This window comes from Dreissena polymorpha, chromosome 5 (assembly GCF_020536995.1).
Source record: "Dreissena polymorpha isolate Duluth1 chromosome 5, UMN_Dpol_1.0, whole genome shotgun sequence".
NCBI classification, from domain to species: Eukaryota; Metazoa; Mollusca; class Bivalvia; order Myida; family Dreissenidae; genus Dreissena; species Dreissena polymorpha.
The window spans coordinates 68,802,110-68,816,365 of NC_068359.1; positions in this window are offsets into that span (position 1 = coordinate 68,802,110).

The following is a 14,256-nucleotide window of genomic DNA, read 5'->3' on the forward strand; positions in this document are numbered from 1 at the left end:
AAAATTGTCTAAAAGAAGTCTATCTAACTATAAATCCAGTTGACGCGTAAAGTGTAATCCCTGAAAGCTCTTGCCGACCTTCACTGTTTACACAGGGCGATGCCCAAAAAATGACCTTTGACAAAAGTTTACATACTCTTCAAGGGATTTTCATATGGCTATTGACGGGTAGGGTAACATGTATTTAGTACAATGACCACCAAATTAGTAAGTGAACGTTATCGGTTGCAAACCGCCATTTTCAAAGTGTACATGTTTACGACAAAGTCGCCGCTGATTTCTATATCTAAATGGTTTCTCTACATTTTTGTTGTTTAAACGAAACGGGTCTGTATTTTTTGCATGGTTAAATTGTGAATGATAATCTCCGACTTTTTAAACCAAACGGTGTATTAAAGCCTTATTAATTTGTCATAGCCTTTAAAGGGGCCTTTTCTCGTTTTGGTAAATTGACAAAATTAGAAAAAAATGTTCCAGATACGCAAAAATTCGTTTAATGATATTTGTGAGGAAATGTTTAGGTCAAATGTTTATATTTGTCAATATAATGCATTTAATCACAAGCTTCAATACATGCCAAAATTTGTGAAAAGGCCCCTTTAAAACCATGTAAAACTGCATATGGGCGCGTTATTTGATACATGTACATGTATACTGTTGTATTTCCACTGTCCTTCTCCTGAATTTGTGTGTGAGCATGTCATAGAAACCTGTCATTAACATAGGATATTGTGTTTAAGTAAGCATTTCTTTTTCTCGTTGGTTTCTTTTTTTATATTACAATAATGCTCATTGAAGAAACAAACACACCATTGCACAAGTTGAATCATCTGGATTGATTTGGGACGAAAATATAATTTATTCTATTTGTATTGTGCTTTATTATATGAAAACAATTTTTTCCGGAAAACTAGAAAATACATAAACTTAAACAGTAAATGTTAGCTAGAAATTCGCTGTATTGTGTTACTATCTGAATTTGATACTGCTCATTGCATGCACGGACACATCACATACATTTCTGCATATATTGGTAGTCCATAATTTGATACCGAAAGCTCACAAAAAGCTTTCAATCAAACAATTCATATACAAATATTATTCCTATGACTTATATGTTTATATCCCAATGTCCTAAATTAGAAAATGCTTTCATGTAAAGTTAAAAGGACTATTTGAATCAATATAAATAAATAATACATAGTCACTAGACTAAAACAGTATGTAATACAATGTATTGCATAAAGCTGTCGACCATAACTAATAAATGTTAAAAAAGTGTATGCCAACTTGAATGTTCATGACATTTCATTACGATGTTTGCAATTCATCCATCAGTATTATTATTATAATCAAAATTGTTTTAGATATGTATCTGCTTATATATTTCCATGATTTACTATACATAGTTCGCTATCTTACCGTCTTCAACCACCCATACCATAAATAAAATAAACTTATACATTTAAAATTACAAACTTTAATAATAATCTTAAATATTGAGTTATTATTTTACATATTCAGTTTGAATTCATTTAACTGACCGTTTATTTACGTCAAATGCTGTAAACAATGTTTATTACGTTTATTATGTTTCGCATGTCGTTGTAATTAAGTTGTGTATATGCTTCGTACATTTTAATTGCAACAGGAATTTAATCCGAAAAAAATATTGAATTCCTTTGCGTTCATGTTGTGATACAATTAAAAAACCACACAAATTGTCCTCGCGCGTTTAATATCCCTTAATTGAAGATCACGAGTGTAAAACGCATTATTAACGGACAGTCAGGTTTAGTTTCACTATTCTAGTTGACAAATGTTATAAGATATCACAATAAAATTACTGGGTTTAAAATAAAAGGGTACCCTATATGCGAATGGTATAAATGGGCGTCATCTTATATATCTGATTATATTAGGATATAATACCTGTATTTACAAACATGTATCAGGTGGCGTTCATGTCATACTTCAAGTTCTTAATCGCAGACGGATGGACTAAGGGAACAATATAAGCTGAATGTCGGACATAATTATTCCCAGTCGTAAAATTGTATCATGGCGACAAAACCCCGATTTCCTTCGTTCTTAAATAAGAGATACGACCTGAAGGTTATATTATTTAATGTATGTTTTCATTTTCAGGCAATATGTAATCAATTCAAAACACAATGTCAACCCAACTCACTTCTATGTCATGCCTTCTCTTTGCGCAAAGGTAAAGCCTGATCTAAAATGCGTGTTACCAATATGTCATGAGTCAACGAGCTGCGATGTCTGTGTGTAAGTCCGTCTATCTGTATGTATGTCTATCTATCTGTCTGTGTTTATGTGTGTCTGTCTGTCTGTCTGTGTGTCTCTCTGTGTGTATGTGTGTCTTTGTGTCTGTGTGCCTGCCTGCCTGTGTGCCTGCCTGTCTGCCTGCCTGTCTGTCTGTCTGTCTGTCTGTCTGTCTGTCTGTCTGTCTGTCTGTCTGTCTGTCTGTCTGTCTGTCTGTCTGTCTGTCTGTCTGTCCGTCCGTCCGTCCGTCCGTCCGTCCGTCCGTCCGTCCGTCCGTCCGTCCGTCCGTCCGTCCGTCCGTCCGTCCGTCCGTCCGTCCGTCCGTCCGTCCGTCTGTCTGTCTGTCTGTCTGTCTGTCTGTCTGTCTGTCTGTCTGTCTGTCTGTCTGTCTGTCTGTCTGTCTGTCTGTCTGTCTGTCTGTCTGTCTGTCTGTCTGTCTGTCTGTCTGTCTGTCTGTCTGTCTGTCTGTCTGTCTGTCTGCAATGAAACTTGAAATTAAAAAGAAGGAGGTAGCAAACAAAGTTTAGAACGCAAATTTGTTTTCCATGTTTTATAATTATAACACAAAGCACTGGGCACATGTTCATTACATTTTATTCGTAATTCTATATTGCGAAGTCACTTTAAAGCAACTTGCTTAATTTTAAACATCAGTATAAAAGTCAATATGCTTTAACAAAAAGTAAGGCGGTTTGCATAGCCAGTGCGTTTTTAATGAGAAAACAATTCATCATTTATCTCAAATAAGGATAGAACGGGCTAACCGAAAGTTGGGACAACTACATCTAATTCTAGACCGAAAGTATGACACTACATCAGAGAAGCCTCTTGTTCGATATCAGTGTATTGTATCTACCTATAGTATAGCTTTATTTTATCATTTTCGGGTAGTGTATATTCAGTTTGGGAATGTCTTTTTCAATTAACAATCTAACTGAAACTACTTCCTTTAAAGAAAAGAAAACAATAAGGACTGAAGTTCTAGATAACCACCATAAGAGTTTTATTTAAAACAATGCGCGTTTTTAAATGATCAATAAATAAATATGGCTTTAAACCGGATACATTCGATGCCATTTCACTAAACATTATTCATGTAAATGACCTGCTTACTGACACGACCATTTATATTCACATCCTCCTGTTATTTGTGTGACGTTCAGTATTTGAACGCATAACGAGTGATCAGCGTATTGCCTAACGTCAGTTCGAGTATGCCTGAATATAATTTTTAGGATTATTTTTATGGATGTAGGTTGATACAAATAGTAAAGTGATGCATATGACTAAGCAATAAATAGTCTAAGGGTTCTTCCGTTACATTGACGATACCTCTACCTGACCTCTTTATGACATTTTCTCGTATCTAGAGCACACAAAAAGAGGACAACAAAAGAAAGAGAAAACAAACAATCGCGATGCTTGCGGATTCCGCCTTTAATATTGGCGTTTAATAACATAATCTGCTGTAAAGGTGGACAAACCCCCGTTTCACAGAGCACGACTCAAATATTTTGTAATGACAGTTGCTTATATTCACCTGACTTAGATTATTTCACAGATATCATAATTTATTTAGTAACAACACTTGGTAGTCGCTCTGCTAGGATAAGCTTATTACTAATGTTATTTGAATGATCTTGTAAAATTAATGGAGAACACCTGTTTTATTTGTGCCTGCGTTTTTGTATAACACGTTTTATAATGGATCATTCAACCATATGTGAAGATGGACAGTATGCGACCAGCCTTTGTATTTCTTATATATTTATATCAGCTTGGAAAGCGTGGCAAGTTCGGAAAATAAATCTGTGTGAGTCATATGATTGTATTGAACACTTGCAAATGTTGATGTTCAGAATGGCAAGTAAGATGTTTATATTATGTCACAATTGGTTTTTCTTGCTATTGCGTTATTCAAACTTCCCAAATTATTAATACGCTAATACGCTAAATTTCGTCATGATTTGTTTTGTGATAAAAAAAATCTCTATCAATAAAGATCATTTAACGATTCCACTGAATAATCTGTGGGTTTTTTCACAAAAATTTATGTAATAAATACATAGAAAGGGGACGGAAGTTTCGTTTTAATGTCGTGGTGATAACCCCTTCCAAGGTTTTTAAAGATAGATGGAAGTAAAAACAAGTCATTTGTGGATATTCGTTTTAAACCGATCGCTGCAAAACACTGTTGCTTTGAGCTTTTATGTAGCTGTCTAGATAAAATCTAAAAAACTGCCCCACAATTCACGACTATTTTAGCTTACATGTTTATAACCATGCAACAAATCCCCGTGATGCTCTATAATGTATCATGTAAGTGTGCTATACCTTTCATACGGAAACGTATATGGTACACCCCAATAATGTGGTCATGCCGGAATAATTAATACCGACTTACTGTGAAATAACATGGTATGTCGACTTAGTTTTGTAGCTTTTCCCACCTTAATTTTACTCGTCATAACGACATTAAGTTGAAGTCTCAACTTAAATGTTTCCGGCTTTTCCAGAAAATATATTTGGGCGACATGATCTAAGTCGATAAATCTACATAATTTTTGACGTCATGCTCTTGTGAAAATGACTTGCCATCATAGTTTTAGTCGACACGATGAGTTAATGTTTAAGCCATGACACCTTTTTCATATCATGTCGTCATAGAATTGTGACATCATCACATTATTGCAACATTGGTTCATGATTTCCGGCGTCGAACAGATGTTTAGTTTCTGGTATATTCTTTTGAAACACGCAAGGCCTCAGACAGTCCATTTTTACATCAGGAATGCTTGGTATAAAGGTAAAAATAACATATGCAAACAATAAATATTAATGTGTTCGTTGGATTTTATGGGCATTAAGAGAGCTTAAATCTCGATTGATTCGTTTAGATATTTCTCTTTAACTAATACATGCAAAACGTGTGTTTAACGACTCACAACTTTTTTATATTGCAGATTTGAGTCTTAGTGGCACTGAGGTTTTTCATTTCGGCTTCCTTGCGAATTTGAAACCATTGATCGTATTCAAGAGAGATACTTTGTAAAGAAACCGCAGTTTGGGTGTAAAGATGATTTCATACCCGTCCTAGAACATGTGTGTGAAATACAGCGGGAGCATCTGCCGGTTCCTGAATCGATTGAAAGTGCGACTTCTTTGTTCTTGGCCTTCACTGAAATATTGGATGGTTACTAATTACATATGCACAAATATATGCTTAAAAATTGGTTATAATTTGCAAATTTAATTGTTAAGTTAGTTTAGTTCAAGAAAGTTTCGTTTCGAGTTTTATTTACAATGTTTCGATAAGCAACACAAATTGATATTCTTGTTGTTGGAATTGATCTTGAAGTAGTTAAACGTGGTTATTTTGTTTGCTAAAATAAATTCACTCATATTGTTGTACACATTTACAGACATTGCAAACTTGGCAAAACAGATTCACAATGTTCTTCATTTCATTGTTAGATTGCAAAAGAATGAATGAAACGTTACTAATTCTTTGAAAACATGGCGGTCATTTAGTTATGAAATCCTCGTAAATTGTGGAATGTTCCTTTTAAAATATGGTTCTTTTAAAAGATTTATAAACATTTTATTTCAAACTTCAATATATTAAACAAAACGACTATTGTAAATCTTATATTTAATATTAACACTGTCGCAAATATATGATATGTTTATTTTGTATTTTCTTACTTGATTTTCTGTTCCTGTAACTCCAGTGTATATAGTACATGTTTGAAATAGAGATTCATACTGCATTTAGATTTTTTTTTAATGGTCAAATAATTCGTTTTTGAGGAAATGGAAAAGTATTCAAATGTGACACAAAATTGGGTTATTTGTAGATCAAATTTAGGGCTAGTTAATGTGATCGGTCTTTCTTCATTGTCCGTCAAAATTTGCACTAAAGCGAAATCACCTACTCAGCTGTGTCAATAATACCCAAACATGAACAGTCTTCAAAGCTAGTAAGGTTGTAGTTTGCTTTTATTTACATATTATGTCCACATCGCACATTACTTATCAAAATATTTTAAACAATTTGAAATATTTGTTTACGAGCCGGTATAATTTTATATGAGTTGTGATACACGTACCCTTTGACTAGATCGGTCTATGGTCTGACCCTATATATATATACACAAACACACACACATATATATATATATATATATATATATATATATATATATATATATATATATATATATATATATATATATATATATATATATATATTATCAAGTGGATTTTTGAAAGCAGTCATTATTGTAAAACGACAAAAATGTACGTCGAATATTAAAGTAACGATGGACTTTAATAACATTTTATTTTTCTTGCGCTTTATTATTACATAATTACAATTGCCCTATGTTTCACATATTTTGCATTATTTTGATTGGCTATAGTATATCATTTGACTGGGTTTTAATATTCAATCAAGCGAGTTGCCTCCACGAAGCGCACGAGGAAATCGAGCGTGGGACTACTTGGTTTAATTATGCCATGTGCGACATGCACACAGTCAAAACTGCGTATTGTAAAAGGGGCGCCTACTAAATCATGCACGAATAAATCCCAAATTATATTGTATTTTAGCCAAACCATTGAAAACATAGGCAGAAAGATAATCGTAATTGCATGTATATAGGTCGCCGTGGTGTAATGGATATCCCTTTTTCAGTGTTTCTAGTGTGTAATATTTAATAATACTCTAACATTATCTACTACAGTAGTGTAGGTTCCAGCTGGTGTCAACGGATTTATGAACAAAAATAAATAAATAAGGACTTACAACGCGAATGAAGAAAGTGGTTTATAAGGTGAAATCATGTGATTATTTACTCTTTTTGAAAGATTTCATTAGAACTGGTTCATGTATCACTGAAGTATATTATAGTTTAGTTCTGCATATTGTTCCAAACTTAATGTAGAATGCTAATATGAGGAATTATCATTTGACATTACTCTAACCACTTCTGACTATTTCAGAAAGTGATATGTCCTTAAACAACAAAAACAAGTAACACAAATAAGAGGGCTAAGAGGCACTGGGTCGCTCACCTGAGGGAATGAGATGAAATTAAAGACGAGTTAAACTCGTGTGCAAATAATTCAGAACATTTATATGACAAAGGCTGACTTCAAGTCGAGGTTATGATCTTCCAAAGTATTTAATTTAAGCAAATATAGAAAATTACCCGACCTGGTTTTAATACTGATTGACAAGAACCATTTTACAATACAAAAGTATCAAGGAAACATACGCTTTGACCAAAGTTCACGAAGACTGGGATAAAAATGCAACTTCTAGAGTTTTTACATCTTTACATTATAAACGAAAAGAGAAAATTGCTCCACCCCATTGCGGCCATTTTTGCTCCACCTATCAGTACCAATTTCGAACTTGTCTGAATAAATCAATGATACCAATTTTCTGACTAAGTTTCATAATGAAGACAATCCGCTTCCGGTTTTGAGTGAGCATCAATTTAAAATGTAATTCTAAAAACTAAAAAAAAAACGCGTGTGAGGCACACACATAACATTTGTGAGTGATGTGAAGTTAATTGAACAGGATGTGACATGTAAAAATATAAAACGAGGTTTGTGACTTTGAGAAGGCCTTTCCTCAAGCTTGTATTTTTCTATTGACGGGTGGGGTGTGAGAAAGACCCTGGATATTGACATATTATGTGTATACACACATAAGGTCATTGTCATTGTCATTGTCTGGCGCCTCCGTGACGCATCAATAAACATGTTAATAGTTCACCGTGACAGTACCTAAAGTGAGCAAGAGTGTTTAAGGGTTTATTGTGAATACTGTCCCGTTAATCCCGTGTTAGTTGTGAAATCAGAAAAACGCCAGCATTCATCTACTGCGAGCGAGTTAACAGACAATAGCTCATTAGACTCGTCTATATTCGAAAGTTTAAAGGGGCATAAGTCCAAGAAAGACTCGAAAAAGAAAAAAATTGAACAGAAAAGTCCCAAGCAACAATCTATGGAATTTTATCAATTCGCTCAATAGAATCGCGGCTCGAAGAGATTAGTTCCAAGTTGTCTACAGTCCTTACAAAAGATGACACCGTCATTATTCGTACCATGATTAAGGAAACGTTCGATGAAGTCAAAGATACATTTTTGAGCTCAGTCGTCAACAGGTTGGAAATCATTGAATGCAACATATTCGACCAGACAAAGGAAATTGAATCGTTACATTGTCAAATAACCAGCAAAGACAAAGAGCTACAAGACCTGAAAACAAAGCTGAATGACTCAGAAAAGCGTACTGCAGAAATTTTAAATGAGCACGAGCAGTATAGCCGTAGAAACAATTTGCGAATTACGGGTCTACAAAGAGACGAATAATTTCAGTCCTCAATAGCGTTGACTGAACAGGTGTCGTCCCTTTTAAGTTCCAAACTTGGTCTGCGCGTTGAAAAGGAGGATATAGACAAAGCGCATAGGGTAGGGAAATATCACCGAGAGAAGATCCGACCAGTCATCGTAAGGTTCATACGGCGCCAAACAAAATCGGATGTAATGCGAAATGAAAAGCTACTCAAAGGCTCCGGTATTTTCTTGAATGAAAACCTGACAAAATTGAACGCTGAAGTTCTAGCGTCCGTTAGACTCATGGACCCCGAGACGGTGGAGTGAGCGTGGTCGTTCGATGGGAAGCTGTACGCACGCTTCAGAGGTAAAGAGCTCTCTGAGATAATCGATTACGAACATTTTCAGACGTGGCTCAACAAACCATGACCGAAGGCGGTAGCTTCACTATCGTACGCCAGCAGGGTTTCAGCTAGCACAAATTGACGCCGGTAACATAGGGCTCCCCGTGTTAGAATTGACGGTGTTTTTTTTCTTTGTTATATCATATCATCAACAGTCTATATTCACGTATTTGTAATACGTGTGCAAACCAGTTTAATCATGTCATTGTAACTAGACCACCCTAATATCCGTGTTGTGTGTTTTTTATCCTGTTGTTCTCTTGGTTTTTTATTGTTTGTAATTTCCTAACTTAAGTACTTTTTTTCTCTCTCTAATTCAATAAAGTTACGTACTTTTTTAAGCATATCATACTTATATAATCGATCTTAATCTATGTCTATTGTTATAAGACACAATCGCATACGGTGTAAGTTCACACACGCAACGTACGCACGCATGTACAAACACACACACACACGCTTGCGCGCGCACGCACACACACACTTACACACCCATCCACACGCACACATGCAAGTAGTAGTAATATATACTGTTATATTTGCTCATTTAGAGGCCTAGATATACTAATGGGGAATATAGCGTGATAAAACAATTACCCATAATATGCCATTGTACAATATTATATTTGTAAAACATTAGTCGTTTGTTTATGTATGCATATTAGTATGGACCGAGTAGTATTGTAGCTTCGTTAAGGCGACAGGTGCCATGGTGTTGTTTTTCTTGTTGTTATTATTGTTAAATGATACAGCCCCCTTTTTTGGTTACATTGTAAATCGAGTACTAACGACTCGAAACACATAGGCTGTAAATATTTTACAAACACACACTTTACACATACGCACGCGCACTCACACGCCAACGCACATGCACAGATGCACACACACACACATGCAAGAAGTAGAATATATTACTTTTTCAACATTTAGAGCATATACGTTTACTCTATTGCAGTTTTTCAGGGTCTTTGTTTTAACTGAATCGCCTTGTAGCTAGCTTCTTTAGTTTAGTTTCTGTTTTTCAATAATTTTGAGAACATCTTACACCTGATGATTACTTATGAATAATTACAATATATTATTCTTAGTGAGTTTTTCCTTACATGTACCTTGTTGTATCCACTTTCAAGTTTATAAAACTGAAACCAAGGTACAAAGATTAAAATAACACTTTTTCTCCCCAAGATATTCTTCTTGATCGGAGAAGAGTACATAAGTAGGAATAAAAGGGTATGATCTTCCTTTATGACACATTTACTTTTTTAAAATGCTTGTTCAATTATATAAAATTATTATTTCTCCTATTGTACATTTTTGATAATGCTTCCTTTTTCGATTTCGCGGGAAGCGTTCTCAATTTTTCGTTTTTGACCATGTAGAGGAAAGTCTTTGCTACTGACAATTTATAAAAAAAAATCATATTATAATCCCATCTAAATGTATAATATATTTTTTAAACTTTATTTATACAAATATTGTTACCTGGTAAATATAAAATCCGATACAACAGGCTAGACTGGATCTATTTTTAATCACTTCAGATTTCTTTCAACACTTTAAAACCACTGGAATTGAGCCATGTTTACAATCGGACCACTCGATAATTACTTTAAACTTAAAGTAACTTTCCTCATAAACCAGGTCTATGGAAACATAATAGTTCTTTACTGTCAGACATTATGTATGTACAGGAAATCAACAAAAAAAATTAATGATATTAAACTTCAATACGCACTACCCATTTATAATTATCAAAATATAAACGATATTCCCGACAGTGAATTACAGTTTACGATAAGTGATCAACTTTTTCTAAAAACCCTGCTTATCGAATTAAGGGGAAAATCTATTTCATATGGGTCTTATAAAAAAGAGAAACAAAACATATAGACAGCAAATTATTAACAAGAATTAAAGAGTTGAAAGAAAACTTCCTAGATGAAAACTCTGAAGAACTTGAACATTTGAAAACTGAAATAAAAAATATTCAGAGCACACATTTAAAAGGATACATGCTAAGATCTAAATTTCAGTGGACTTTACAAGGTGAAAAGCCATCTAGATATGTTTGTAGCCTTGAAAAAATAATGCAATAACAACATCAATATATAAACTAAAAATGAAGATGATAGTAAAATAACTGACCGAACCGGTCTCCTTAATTCAATAGCATCGTATTATCAGTCTCTTTATAAACAAAATAATGATTGCAGCAGTGAAGACTTAAAATTAAGCCAGAGTGAGTCCATTTTAATCGAAGGTATTATAACTTTAGAGTAAGCTTCAACTGTTTTAAAAAAGATGTCAAATAATAAAAGCCCAGGCAGTTCTGGCTTCAGTGCAGAATTTTATCAAATGTTTTGGAAAAAAATGGTACTTTTATTGTCAGATCCTTAAATGAACCTTATAAGTGTGGTCATTTATCTATAACACAAACTCAATGTATCATAACCTGTATTCCAAAGGGTGAAAAATCTTGGCTTTATATAAAAAAAATGCGTCGAATTACTCTCTTAAAGACTGTTTATAAAATTGCCTCTGGAGTAATAGCTAACAGATTTAAATTATTTATTGGCAAGTTAATTCATAACGACCAGACGGGTTTTATTAAGGGGAGATAGATAGGGGAAAATACTAGGTTAATTAATGACATTATGCACTATACTGAAGATAACGAGATCCCAGGCTTACTTCTCCTAATTGATTTTGAAAAGGCGTACGATTCATTGGCCTGGTCCTTTGTACAAAGTACACCCTATTGAAAGGGGCTGCAGGCAAGGAAATCCCCTCTCATGTTACATTTTTATCCTCTGTGCCGAAGTTTTGTCATTTGTATTGGGAAATAACAATAATATAAAAGGTATAACCATTCAGGGAACTGAACATAAATTGTCCCAGTTTGCTGATGATACTACTATTTTATAAGACGGTACCGAACAATCCCTAAATGAGACACTTACTGTTATACATAATAATGCATATATTTCAGGCCTTAATGATAATTTTGATAAAACAAATGTTGTATGGATTGGCAAGAACAAATATAGATCATATACCATAAAAACCAAATGGAAGCTAAATTGGATGCAACAAAGCTTTAAAATGCTTGGAATACATTTCCATGTAGACCTGTCAAAAATGTTAACAATTAAATTACGATGAAAAAATTGTTAAAATGGAAAACATTCTTAAAAATCGGAAAAGAAGAATTTTAACACATTATCAAAATTGTGATTATAAAAACACTTATTGTGTCATTATTCAATCACCTGTTCATATCATTGCCCAACCCACCCATTACCATATTAAATTCAATAAAATCTTCAATTCTCAGTTTTATTTGGGATGGGCATAGTAAAATAAAGTTCACAACAATAGTTAAAGAACATAATGAAGGAGGTTTAAAAATGATCATTTTGGATGCATTTATTCCAGCATTGAAACTTACCTGGCTACAAAAACTTCAATCCTTTAGTGGAAATTGGATAGACATCACAAAACTGTATTTTGATAAGTATAAACTCTTTAATTGCAGTTATCATTACGTTTTAAATACAGCTAATAGAATTTGAAATCCTTTTTGGGTAGATGTTTAAAAAAGCTTCTCACTTTATTGTAATAAATTGGATTTAAATACAGAAGAGTTTCTATATTATCCACTTTTCTACAATCCAAGCATATTAATAGGAAATAAAAGTATTTTCTTTAAGTCATGGTTTGATGCTGGAATTCATTGTATCGGGGATATATTTAAAAATGGAACCTTTATTCCTTTAGATGAAATAAATAGAATGCATAATTTGAACATAAATTCCATTCATTGTACAGGGGTAAAAAAGCAATAGATGAGTTTTTGAAAAAAAATGTATCTTGTCTCACCCAACAAATTAAAAAAACTTTTTGCCCCCTTTATTACAACTTTTACTAAAAAAAGAATCTGGAGCAAAAAGACTATACATCATTATAAATAAAAACAAGGGACAAAATTGTCACAAAACCAGGTTTTCATTGTGAAAAAAAAATCTGATAAAGGGAGAAAACTCAAACTGAACTTTTGAAATGAACAAAAAAAATAACCCCCTTTGTAATTTTTTTTTAAAATCTATTTTTGGTCGTGGCGACCTTGACATTAGAGATATTGACGTGATTCTTTCGTGCAACACACCGTCCCATGATGGTGAACAAATGTGCCAAATGATTTTAAAATCTCACACTGAATGACATAGTTATGGCCAGGACAAGCTAATTTATGGCCATTTTTGACCTTTGAACTCAAAGTGTGACCTTGACCTTGGAGATATCGACGTAATTATTTCGCGCGACACACCGTCCAATGATGGTGAACAAATGTGCCAAATGATTTTAAAATCTGACAATGAACGACATAGTTATGGCCCGGACAAGCTTGTTCCGCCCGCCCGCCAGCCCGCCAGCCAGCCCGCCAGCCCGCCAGCCAGCCAGCCAGCCAGCCAGCCAGCCAGCCAGCCCGCCCGCATTCGCCAATCTAATAACCAGTTTTTTCCTTCGGAAAACCTGGTTAATAATGAACAACCATCAGTAAAAGCAAAATGGTGTACTTAACTTAATGCCAAAGGTAATGATAAAGAATGGAATTTTAAGAACACAGTTCGCGTGAACTATTTATGAAAATGACATGTACAATGTATAAATCCAACTTTTAAGCTGTGATAAAAGGTTTCAAAAACACCCAATTTGCCCTTTGTAAGAGAATCACCGTGCGAAATGCCATTTTTTAATTCATGCGCCATGCCCCTCTGCCCTTCTAGATTAAACACTAAATATAATATATATATTTTGCAGTGTTTGACACTTACCACTCCACTCTGAGAAAGGAGTTCTTAGGACTCCCGTCTTCTGAAATTTAGGAGTCCGACCATACTTCAGGAAGTCCAAAACTGTGACACTTTTAATATACCGCATTGTTCGGGTTATAACACATGTTTACCATAAATTGTTAAATTATCATTCATGTTTGGTTTCAGATCGAAGTTTAAAGTGACTGCTGTTCAATATTTTATGTCATTTGTTACCTCAGAATACAAAATAATTATTTAACAAATGCCAGTGATATTTAAGTTAAATAATGTAAGTTTAAAAAAAAAATACTATTTTCTATAATGCATTTATATGTATACTTGCTTGTTGATCCTCGGGGTTGGGTGTAAGGGCCCATAGCTTTATACATTTTCTCCATACT